We start from the raw sequence: 12,434 nt of genomic DNA on the forward strand, positions 1-12,434 counted from the left end.
AGCAGAGTTGGAAGGAACCTTGGAGGTCTTCTAGTCCAACCCCCTGCCTAGGCAGGAAACCCTATACTGATTCAGACAAATGGTTATCCAACATCTTCTTAAAGACTTCCAGTGTTGGGGCATTCACAACTTCTGGAGGAAAGCTGTTCCACTGATTAATTGTTCTAACTGTCAGGAAATTTCTCCTCAATTCTAAGTTCCTTCTCTCCTTGATTAGTTTCCACCCATTGCTTCTTGTTCTACCCTCAGGTGCTTAGGAGAATAGTTTGACTCCCTCTTCTTTTTGGCAGCCCCCAAGATATTGGAACACTGCTCTGTCATGTTACCCCATATTCTTCTTTTCATCAAACTAGATTTCTTTTCATTAAACTGATTTGGCAAAACCCAGTAGTTTAAAATATGATTGGCCAGTTTCTGGGTCAGTTGGCTGAAGGAAAACAACCACTAGTCTTTGCATGATTCGTATACTTTCACATTATGCATTAATTCATTATATCAAGTAACACATCTGGTTTACCTTATGGCAAAACAGCAGTATTGTCTCCTGATAAGCAGCAGTCCCTCCCCCCCCCCACTTTACTAGCTAAGTCTTTTAAACAGATGTGGCTGTGACTGGATGCTCTATATGCAAGAGAAAGTCTTCACTATTGGCTACTATAGCTCATCCTCATCTGATGAACATGAACATTACTGCTACTAGACTCCGACAGTAAAAATCCAGACAACTAATCTAGAAAATGCTAACTCGTTGCTGCCATCTAGAGTTGTCTGGAATCTGCAGCAGAAACAGCAAACTGGTAGATAGCTGAGCTGGGAATCTTGACCCCCTTTCTATTTTAACTCTCAATCATCCCCAGTACACCATCCCCAAATTCTGAATTTACCCCATCCACTCTGCTTCATTTTCTCACTCCATACTTTAGATGGGAAGGTTATTCTTGTTCAAGATACTGCCCATCTGCTTGGCTTCACATGTCCAGTGTTGAGCTTGTTGAGCTGAGAAGGGAGGACGAAGATTTTTTTAGCTTCTGTTTTTGCCAAAATAATTGCCTGGTTTTTAAAAGAAAGAACTCTGGAGAAAGATACATTAAAAAGCTCCAAGGTGTGATATTGTCTTCTTATTTCTTGACATTGTATTGAAGTATCAGTAAGATATTCAAGATCTGTTAATTTCTGGGTGAAAGCAAAGGGCAGAGAGCAGGACTACCGAAATCAATAGTCACAAAAGCACAAAAGGAAAACAACATTGAAAATTCTGTCATTCAGTGACATAGTAATAAGTTTTTTTTAAAAAAAAAAGCATGTGAACATGCCATTTAGTGATACTTAGTGATGGCATTAAAGAAGGTCGGCAGTTCGGCAGTTCAAATCCCTAGCGCCGCATAACAGAGTGAGCTCTTGTTACTTGTCCCAACTTTTGCCAATCTAGCAGATCAAAAATATGTAAAAATGCAAGTAGAAAAATAGGAACCACCTTAGGTGGGAAGGTAACAGTGTTCCTTTCGCCTTCGGCATTTAGTCATGCCAGCCTCATGACCATGGAGACATCTTCGGACAGTGCTGGCTCTTCGGCTTTGAAACGGGGATGAGCACCACCCCCTAGAGTTGGGAACGACTAGCACATATGTGTGAGGGGAATCTTTACATTTACTTTTAGTGGTGGCATTTCTGGCAGTTGCCATCATTAAACAAAGATTGCACAGCCCTTATGTGACCACACCTTCTGACTTCCTTTTCCATCAACTCTGCTTGTGGGAAGTCAACATGGAAGGTCACAAATCACACACCTATACCATGGATATGCTGTGAATCATATAGTCCAGTTGTAACCACCACTCATTCAATGCCACCATTATTCAAACAGTTGATGAATGGATGGTTTTCAGTGAGGACCCCCCTACACATAAGCAGAAATGCAAGGTAACTCACCATCTCAACACCATTGGCAGTGACAAAGATGCAGCAAGATTTTTTGTTCCCTTCTGGGTGGAATTGTAGGGGTCTTTCTTAATTTACCTTGCTCATCAGCAGTTTCTTAGTTGCTGAACTACAAATCAGTTGCAGTGGCAGAATATCAATTTTGGATGTATTTTATTCTTTTGCAAGGAGTATTGTCTGTGTTCTCATAACTCACTTTTCTCATTTACTGAATTAGCCCATTTTCAGAGTGTAAATGATAAGTTGAATCATAAGTTCACCAAATGATCCTGTTTGTCCTATCAGTTAGAGAACACCTGGCTACCAAGTACAAGTATAAGTCTCCAGAACCAGATCAATTACACCCAAGGCTCTTGCAGAAGCTTCCAGATGTGATTTTTGAGAAAGGATAGACAAATTAAGAAAATATCTGGAAAACTGCAAGCCTTGCTCCTGCCTTTAAGTATGAAGGAAAGGGGACTTGAATAACTACAGACTGATGAGATTGATAATGATTTTGGACAAAGCCTATCTCAGCTGGCTAAGCAGTCAGCTGGCTGAGCAAGTGGTATAGGTTTTCCTGCCTAAGCAGGGGGTTGGACTAGAAGACCTCCAAGGTCCCTTCCAACTTTATTAAGTTATTCTTTAGAAAAGAAGGCACTGCTTAGCAGGATTTATGAAAAACAAGTCACAATAAACCAGCTCAAATTCTATTTTTGACAGTGACCAGCGGAGATGACCATGAGAATTTATTGGACATAGTGTAGCTTGAGTTCAGTAAAGTATTGCATGACTACTGTTAGGGAAGGTGGCAAAACACTAGCTGGATGTCACTATTATTAGATTGATACATGGCTGAACAATTGTCCCCAAGAAGTATCTATCAATGACTCTTTGTCAAACTGAAAGGAGGTGCCAAATGCCAAACTGTATCTAGCCCATATGCAGTTTGTTATATTTATAGAGAAATTGGATCAGTATTAGAAATTGTGATTGATGACATCCAGGGAGGGGTAGGGAAACATCTTAGAGAACTGTATAAAAATACATGAAGTTTGACAGCTGACAATTGACTAGATTGACTAGAACAATTGGCAGCAATCAGCAAGATAAGTTTCAACAGGGACAAATACAATTTCATTTGGTTAGGAAAAATCAAAGGCATGGGTATAAGATGTAGAAGACGATACTGGGCAATAGCATGTCTGAAAAAGATATGAGTGAATCACAAAGAGAACATGAGTCGACAATGTAGAAAAAAACCATTTAAGACTGCATCAACAGAAGAATGGTATCAAAATCAAGAGAAGTCATCATCCTTTTCTCTTTTGCTTTGGCAAGACAAGGTAGAATATTGCATCTGGTTCTGAGCACTCCATTTTAGGAAGGCCACTGAAGAACTGAAGTATGTCCAGAGAAGATCAACCAAGATGAGAAAAAAATTGGGGAAAAAACATGGGGAATAGGTGTTGGGCATATTTAATGAAAAATAGAAGACTTTAAGGAGATAAGATACTTGCAGGTGTCTAAGGGTTATCACCAATATGCAACCTTCTGTTGCTGATCCCTAAACTTGTTGGGAAACACCCACCTAGGCAAGGGAGTTAGCCTTTAGTTCTTGCACAGCCACAAGAGACATCTAGGACTGACTCCCTATTAGGTTCCATGTAACCTTATCTGTTTGTTCCCAAGGGAGGGCATGCAGTCCAAGGAGATTCTTGTACTACAGGTAGAATATAATAAAGTAGTCAATAGTCAATCAGAACCTTTTATGTGTGGATCTGGTTACTTGCACTTGACAAAAATTTAGGCATCTCCAAGGGAAGGTTGTATGTTCCTGGGGGTTGGGGGGAGATGATTGAAGAGCTATAAAACTTGCCCAATGAAATTAACCTCTTTTGAGAGCTTCTTCCATGGAATTTTCTCTCTGTAGTTTGGCTCACTGCAGGCATTTTGGTAGGGACTTTTTTTGATGGCGTAAATACAGGGATTTCATTAATAAAGCTTTATTAATTGTAATTGCCTTGGCTCTTCTCCTGTGAAGCCCCACTTTGATATCTGACACAAAAATGTTTAGGAAAAGCAATATATATCCAGTCCTTTCTTTCCACAAGTATGTTAAACAGAAATAAAAACAAAAATTAAGGTTACAACCAACCAAGCTTTACATATTGTTTAAATGGAATGATTTAATCTTTAGCTGACCTGCAAATGCAGGCTTTTGGGTTATAAACAATTTAAAAATAGTACCAAAAATAGAGGTTCTAAAAATAGCAAACATACATGTAGGGCAAAACAAAAAAACACATACATAATTAAAACCACTGAAGCAGCCCATCAGACGTTAAAATGAATTTAAAAGCCTTACTGCAGCAGATAGAGGTAATGTTCAAGAACCAGGAAGAAGACAACCGCAGTGATCCAAGACCATTTAGTCTACCTTCTTCTTCAATGCAAATATCCTAATTAAAGCGTCTCTGACACAGCTATTTAACTTGTGCTTGACTATAGTAATTGGTTCCTCTGCTCAATCTTTTTGTTTTTTTAAGTATACTCAGTTGAATCTGCCTATCTGTTACTTAAATCCATTATGCTGTTCCTGCATTCTAGGGTGATAAAGGATTCAGTCTTTTGTGGTACAGCAATAGTACTTAGACTTATATACTACTTCACAGTGCTTTACAGCCCTCTCTAAGCGGTTTACAAAGTCAGCCTATTGCCCCCAACAACCTGGGTCCTCATTTTACCGACCTCGGAAGGATGGAAGGCTGAGTCAACCTTGAGCTGGTGAGACTCGAATTGCCAAACTGCAGGCAGCCGGCAGTCTGCCGAAGTAGCCTGCAATACTGCATTGTAACCACTGTGCCACCATGGCTCCATGGATAAATCTAAAGATTTATCTCTTTAGATGCTTCTGCATCTGGAAATATCTTGGCCTGGAATCCAACAGTCAACAAAGCAGGTACCAGGTGAGCCTCCTTTAGGGAGAGCACTCCAAAGCTAAGAGGTTCTCAAGCGGCCACTCTTCGTTTTTTTTTTGTATGGAAGGACATATTAAGCTGGATCTAGAAAGAGTCTTTGGAGACTTTTCACAGCAGGGCCCAATGCTCTGTTGGGAAGTTTAAGTGTGGAAAAGGAAGTGAAACAAAGCATGACCATTGATATCACTACTGATATCACAATAACATCTCAATCTGCATTGAAGCTGTTTTTTCTTTACTACGGCCTTCAATTAGATGGTTTGGCATCAAACATCTGCTTAAACATGAATTAATATGTTTAATTGTTTTTACTAGAATATTGGACATTTTCCCACAAACAGTGGAATCTTTCCTTAGATATTTTTTTGGTCTTAATTACAGAATATATCAATCTCTGATTTAAGCCTTGCATTTTTTGTTATTATTCATGCCCACTTAGCTTGAGCAGAAATCTATCTTTTAAGTGCCGCAGATTACATAGAGTTGAATATTGTGCTATAAATAGTATTTTTTAATGATCTGAAAAACATTTTTCCAGTGCATTCACTGTCCACCTTTTCCACTATTTCCAGTACAACTGATATGGAGGTGGATGGGTGGACCCAAGCATCAGTTGTAATGCATCTCTAGCAAATAACACAACGTTTTCAATTGTAAGTTGTACAATTTTTGCAGTGTCCTTGTCTGCATCTTGCCTACTTTTAAAATTTCCAAATTGCATTGAATGTAGCATATGCACTCTGGCAAATCCACGATGTCCAGGAGAGGATGGCTTTCAAGTCACAAATTAAGGGAGAACTTCTTTTTCCCTTGCTCCCAAATTTTCCTGTGAGGACCACTGCTCACTTAACTGTTTTATATTACATCAGCATAGACGGAACAAGAAGGTTGTATATGAGGTGCAAGCAGTTGCTTTTAATCGCACAGTATCCTGTGTATTTTTCCACTGTATTTTGTTCTTTGTATCTATAGATTGGAATGACATTTTTGAGACAAGGAAACCATTTGTTATACCAGCCAAAGCTAGGGTTACAGAATAGCAGTTACACATTACTTGTTCGCTTTCCTTATGTGAAGCATTTTTACTCCATTCTTCAGATGAGAAACAAAAGCCTTTTGAGGACAAGACATTTAAGATTAGTAAAAAGCTTCCCTTGGAGTTACAATCTCATAGACACAGCAGAAAACGAAAATGGATAGGAGACAAGAAGAAGAAGAGAATGAGCAATGTGCAGGATTCATTCTTGCCTACAAGTAACTGGAATATGTGGTTCTGAGCATTTGGACAGATTTCTCTCAGTTCAATAGACAGTAACTGCTGCCAAGTGGCAGATAATGGAGAAAGAAGTCAAATGCAGAAAGTAAGAACTGCCCTGTTCGTTTGTTTTTTCTTCTTCATATCAGTCATACCATGATAGCTAAGGAGCAATTGCCTACTTGATGATGACGAACAGATTCTCAGACACTGGGATTCTTCTTAAATGCTATTAACTCCATTTCTGAAGTGGAACAACTGATGACAATCTTCTCAGAGTTACATCCCAGCCATCCGCATGGAGGCTCACCTGGTCGGTACCTATTTGTGATGCAGTTTCCCAGGTTTTTCGATGAATTGTGTTTTTCCTGTCTGCAGTTTTTTACTAGTTGCCTAGATGTTAAGTGTGAACCAACGTACATTCATTTGATTGTCATAGTTGTATAGGAGTATCTTGTATTGAATATCTGGCTTGCCACAGCTTGTGCTTTATTTTAAAAACAGAATATAAGGGAATAGCAATAACAATAGAACTTAGAGCTATATACCGCTTCACAGTGCTTTACAGCCCTCTCTAAACAGTTTAAAGAGTCAGCATATTACGCCCAACAATCTGGGTCCTCATTTTACCGACCCCAGAAGGATGGAAGGCTGAGTCAACCTTGAGCCTCGTGGGATTTCAACTGCCAAATTGCTGGCAGCCGTCAGTCAGCAAAAGTAGCCTGCAGTACTGCACTCTAACCACTGCAACACCGCAGCTCAGAATGGGAGAAGGATAGATTTGTCAGTTCATTTTTTCCCCTCTTAATAGACATAATAAATGCGGCTGGCTCAAGCTACTTTTGGTTGTATCAATGGAATTTGGTCACTGCAGAGAGAGCAGATCAAGAAAATCCTTGCTGAGGCAGAAAAGGAATCCACCTGTTCACTCCCATTCTTGTGCCTTCCTTTCATCAACTCTTCCCTAGTAACAAGGGAATCTCTGTTCACCTTGTAGACAAGGGGTGTCAAACTGGTGGCCCACAGGCCAGATGCATCACTCACAGGTCACACCCCAGCTCTGTGTAGGGGAAAAAACATGAAACGTCACGCGATGGCAACATGATACACTGAGTTTGACACTGTGTTGTAGGTGGGCAGGCCTTCTCTACAGTGTGTATCTCTCTTAGGTCTGTCTAAATCAGCCTTGATCCCATTTACATTGGAGATTCAAGTCTTGAAGAGGGTATAAGTTGAAATCCTTCAAATTTGGGCCTCAAGAGTAACCCAAATCAATTTGTACAGAATTGTTGATAGAAATACATACACAAATTTTGCCCATTACAGCTTTGTCTAATTTTCAAAACAAATGGAGCTGTTCTATTTTTGGCAGAATGGGGTAAAAAAATAGCAAAAATGACAGACTCTCTAGAGCACATTAATCCTGACTCATATCAACTGAATACCTTTAAGCTTTTGACCGCAGACATTTTCTTAACAATCTCCCCTGACTTACCCTTGTAAAGTGGGGTGATTTGCAATGTGTTATCAGTGACTTTCTGGGGCAGCAGGTGGGCTGATATAACTGGTTAGCAAGCTTGACTCTTCTTAGAGAGGATCTTATCATTACTCTCCCTGGTGGGAAGACAGGCTAAGCAAAGCAACTCACAGTTATCTTGAGAAGACCAGCATAGAAATATGAGATTTCATTTGCACAAGAGAAAAAACAGGAGCTGGCATGGAAGAAGAATTAAGAGCAGGGAAGTTGGATGTTCTTCCACTCTAAAAGAATTCTGAAAGGCAAAGAGTTTAATCAAGGGACCAAAGAAATAGATCCATCACACCACCCAACTCTTTCCCAGTGTTCTACAAGTGTGGGTTTTAAATTGCAACATTGAAATTTGTCTATAACTACTGCAGAAACCATAGAAAAGTGCCCCAAACTGCAAAGTGCTTAGAAAGACTTTCAAAGCATTGTTCCAATATCTCAGGGGTTGCCACAAAGAAGAGGGAGTCAAACTATTCTCCAAGGCACCTGAGGGTAGAACAAGAAGCAATGAGTAGAAACTAATCAAGGAGAGAAGCAACTTAGAACTGAGGAGAAATTTCCTGACAGTTAGAACAATTAATCAGTGGAACAGCTTGCCTCCAGAAGTTGTGAATGCCCCAACACTGGAAGTCTTTAAGAAGATGTTGGATAGCTATTTGTCTGAAATGATATAGGGTTTCCTGCCTAGGCAGGGGGTTGGACTAGAAGACCTCCAAGGTCCCTTCCAACTCTACTATTGTATTGTATTGTAAAGCCTTGTAATGCCATGCAACTCAAGGCAACATGCACAACAAACCTTCCTGCATATTTTTTTCCAAACAACAATCCAACAAGGTCAATCAAGTTGACCCCAATTATTGGCCCAAAGTCACTTTGTGAATTTCCTTCCTAGGCTGAGGGAAGAATTGAAGTGAATTTCTCTGCTCCTAATGCAACATCCTAACCACTGTACCACATTGGCTGGTTGGGAACTATGTTTTCCAGGTCTGATCAAGTAAGGCTAGGCCATTCTTTGGGTTTCAAGGAGAAAATGTCTTTCAGACTATGCTTGGGTACCCGTACAATATCTGGCTACAAACCTTCAAACCAAAGATGCCTATTCCCAGAATCACGCAGCTCAGCTACTTTAAGAAATGGGTGACAGTTCTTACAGGAGAACTGTTTCACACTCTACGCTCTTCAGATCTGAAGTGCTGCCCAACCTTGTTATTAAAGCAGATTTGTAAAAAGAAAGGTGCCATAAATCAACCTTACCAGAAGCCTGAACAGAACCCCCCTCCTTTTTTTTTTTTTTTACTTCTTCTAAATCTGGATGAGCAAGCTGCCGTGATGCAGTGATGGACAAAAAACCCGACCTTCTTTGTGCACGTTTGGAAGAGGTCTTCTTGTACTTTGCACAGGGATATTTTCTTGGTGAGGGTGGGAGTGTCAAAAGGAGCCAAGATGCATAATCAAACCCTCACTTCTTTTTTTATGTACATCACGGCTGCCATCTTGGTCTCTGGAATTAGGCACTCAGACAAACACAGATGCCCCTGACTACACCAATTTAAAAGCAGAGAGACAGCCTTATTTGGGAGGGAGATGGGGCTGAATGTATGGGGCTGAAGGAAGAGGCGTGAGGTCACTATTCGAGACCAATGGAGCGGTTACATAAATCAATCTAAATATAGCCACTCATCAGCTTGATGTGCTTTATTTCTTTTTAAAAGTCCCATGTGAAGAGGGGAGAGTAAATATTTTTCAGCAGTTTTCTATTTCTGTTTCAAATTGTGTTTATTTATTGTGTTCCCCCCACCGCCCCAATTAATATCCGAGGGTGCCAAGGTGTGACAGGCACATATGGAGCTGTCTGCCTGAGCACCAAGCAAGAACCACCCACGTAGATATAAAAATATTTCCATCTTTGAGAGGGGAAAATGCAATCAGAAAGGCTCTGAGTTGCCCTATATTCTAGTCAGCAGTTTCTCGGTCTCGGAGGAAAATAAAAACAAAAACCCATCTCAATTATAAATAGAGCCTGGACAGCTCCAAAGGGCACCATCCAGCAGGTTCGTGAGAGCAAAATAAAGCAAAAAATGGAATGTGAAGAAAAGAGAACGGTGGTTGCTCTCCTACATTTGCAAACACACGCCGCCCCCAAATAAACCCTGTGTTGTGGCCCACCAGTGGCCAGCAGAACTGACAGCAGATTCGGACAGTGAGGAGGTTGGGGAGGAACATGGGCCAGTCCTGGAGTCTGGGGAAGGCTCTGATGAGGGCTCTGTGTCAGAGGCAGAGAGAGGCCAGAGCCTTAAGCCAGTTATCAGCTGTTGTCAAAGTCAGACAGCAATGAGGCAGGCAAACAGCTGGAGCCTGTTCCCAGTGTGCGCATGCGCAGAGTTGCCAGACGAGGGAACAGCTAAAGAGCAGGGATCGACTTGGGAGTAAGGCCAGATGATGAATGGCCCCTCCCCGAGGAAATAAAAGAGGAGCAAAAGGGGAGTGGAGTTTGCAGGAGGCAATTAATCCAGTTAATGGGTTCATGACCCTCCAAGACTCCTTGCCAAGTTTTGCAAATATCGGCCTGGCAGCTCCCTACGTCAGATAAGGTTTGCGGCTGTAAATCGTCCCTGGAAAGACTTTGCTGTATGTGAATGAGCAGAATTCACAGTGAATTAATAAAAGGGTTTTTTGTCAGGACTAGGATGCTCTTGGGAAACCTAGGTCAGGACACCCTGAAGGCATCACCACACATAGAAGTGTACCACGGCCACACTACTCTCATAACAGTTTAAGTGCAAATATTGTGGGGATGTTCTACCATGGCCTCACTTGATGTGAGGCATGGGCACCCTACTATTGCCATGAAGGAATTTTCATTGCCAGGAGCAATGGGTAGCCTTGGGTAGATATTAAATAAAAATGGGGAGCATATCAAGCCTTGAGGAACCCTACAAGCAAGAACCTCATGCTCAATCTCTCCTCTACTGGAAGTAACCTGGAGAAAGGAGGAATACCACTGAAAGCTGGCACACCCACACCTACTCCCAACCTCTGGGCTTGACCCATAAGGCTATCATGATCAATGGTCTTGAAAACTGCCTAGAGAACAAGCAGAAACAGGAGATTCACACATCCCTATCCCAGTCCTGCCAGATGATCATCCACAAGTAATCTGTGCTAGAGAATTTTAATTCTCTACCCGGACCTAAAGCCCAATCAAAAAGTGCCCAGATGATCTCCTACCTCCAATAGTGAATAGCAGAAGTGAGGTCATTCTTAGGTCACTTTATTTCTATGTGTTTTGATTTGTAGATGCACCCACTGAATTCTATCTCCACCCTCCAAATCCATCATTTCTAAAGAAAACTGGAGCTGAAATGGCATGATCGGCATTTGCTGCTTCCAGGAATCTTATACGGGCTTGAAAAAGCTGGAAGGTCAGTTTCTGCATAGAAGTCTGTGCCTGATTTTTAGAAACATCTATCAAGCAAAAAGCTTACACAGCAATCAAAGATTTGGCTGGTTATTTCAAATCAATATGAGAATTTTGGTCTTCCTTTGATTTCAGGTCCTGGCTCGGTGCATTGTCCTTTTGCCAGTTCTTCCTCCCTGTTAGCATTGCCAGATAATCAATTTGGCATTGTCACTCTCAGAGTTATTTCTGATTTTTCTCCGAATGGCAGAAATGATCTAGAATTCCATCCACTGACGTCTCAATCGCAAAAGTACATTACTGCAAAAAAAGGGCATCTATTCCACAACACAATGGATGGAAGCTGTAAAGCGTAAGATACAAACTTGAACTAAGTAATTGCCATATTAACTCGTCTGACTCCCCATTCCTTGAATCCATCTGAGTCAGGGGCGCCAAACTCGATTTCATTGAGGGCCGCATCAGGGTTGTGTTTATCTCGGGGGATCAGGTGTGCATGGCCAACTCGATGTCTCTTGCGTTGGGGGTCCTCCCTGCTAAATACTAGCTGACAAATGAAGGAGACAATGCTGAGGTAATACAGAACCTGTTTGTTCAACTTCAAACAGCAACAGAACTAAACCTCAACAACTTCAGCACCACGCTCTGCTTGACATAAGTTGAGGACTTAGCACTCCTGAGCTCCAATTTTACTGGCAGAGGCACTGTGGGCTGGTACTTTGCTGTATCCAGGGTGGCCCTGGATAACTAAGCAGGCTGGATCCAGCCCACGGGCCTTGAGTTTGACACCCTTGATCTGAATCCATCCAAAGATTCTTTAAACCCAACTACCGGTATCTGTTTTTCACAACAGCCAACCAAATCCTTCTGAGAAACTTAGAATTAGGTCAGAAAGATAACAGACTTCCCAACTGAAGCCTTACAGGCATTCTGGGGATATAATATCTTTGAACACAGCTATTCTATAACTTAAACAATACAGTCAAAAGACGAGCAGAGGTAGTTGCAAGCATTTCATATTGACTCATCAGTACCTACATCACAATAACGTGGATAAAATCAGCCTCAGATATAAGATCGAGCAAGAGCATTAATTAATTAAGCCTATAACATATGCAGGAAAGCAACAAATGGCCAGCCTTATGTCCACTGAGGGGCTAGATGGACATAAAGGTGTTTCTGCACACACAAGGGGGGCTTCAAACAGTTAATGGCAACTGACATTATATTCTATGATGGTCAGGGACAGGGAACCAAGAACAATGCAATGAATTACTCAAGATAGTTTCTTTACTGCTGTTCGCCTATAGAAAGGAAACTTGCTAGACTGACACA

The sequence above is a fragment of the Natrix helvetica genome (assembly GCF_964273705.1).
Source record: "Natrix helvetica genome assembly, chromosome: 1".
Taxonomy (NCBI): Eukaryota; Metazoa; Chordata; class Lepidosauria; order Squamata; family Natricidae; genus Natrix; species Natrix helvetica.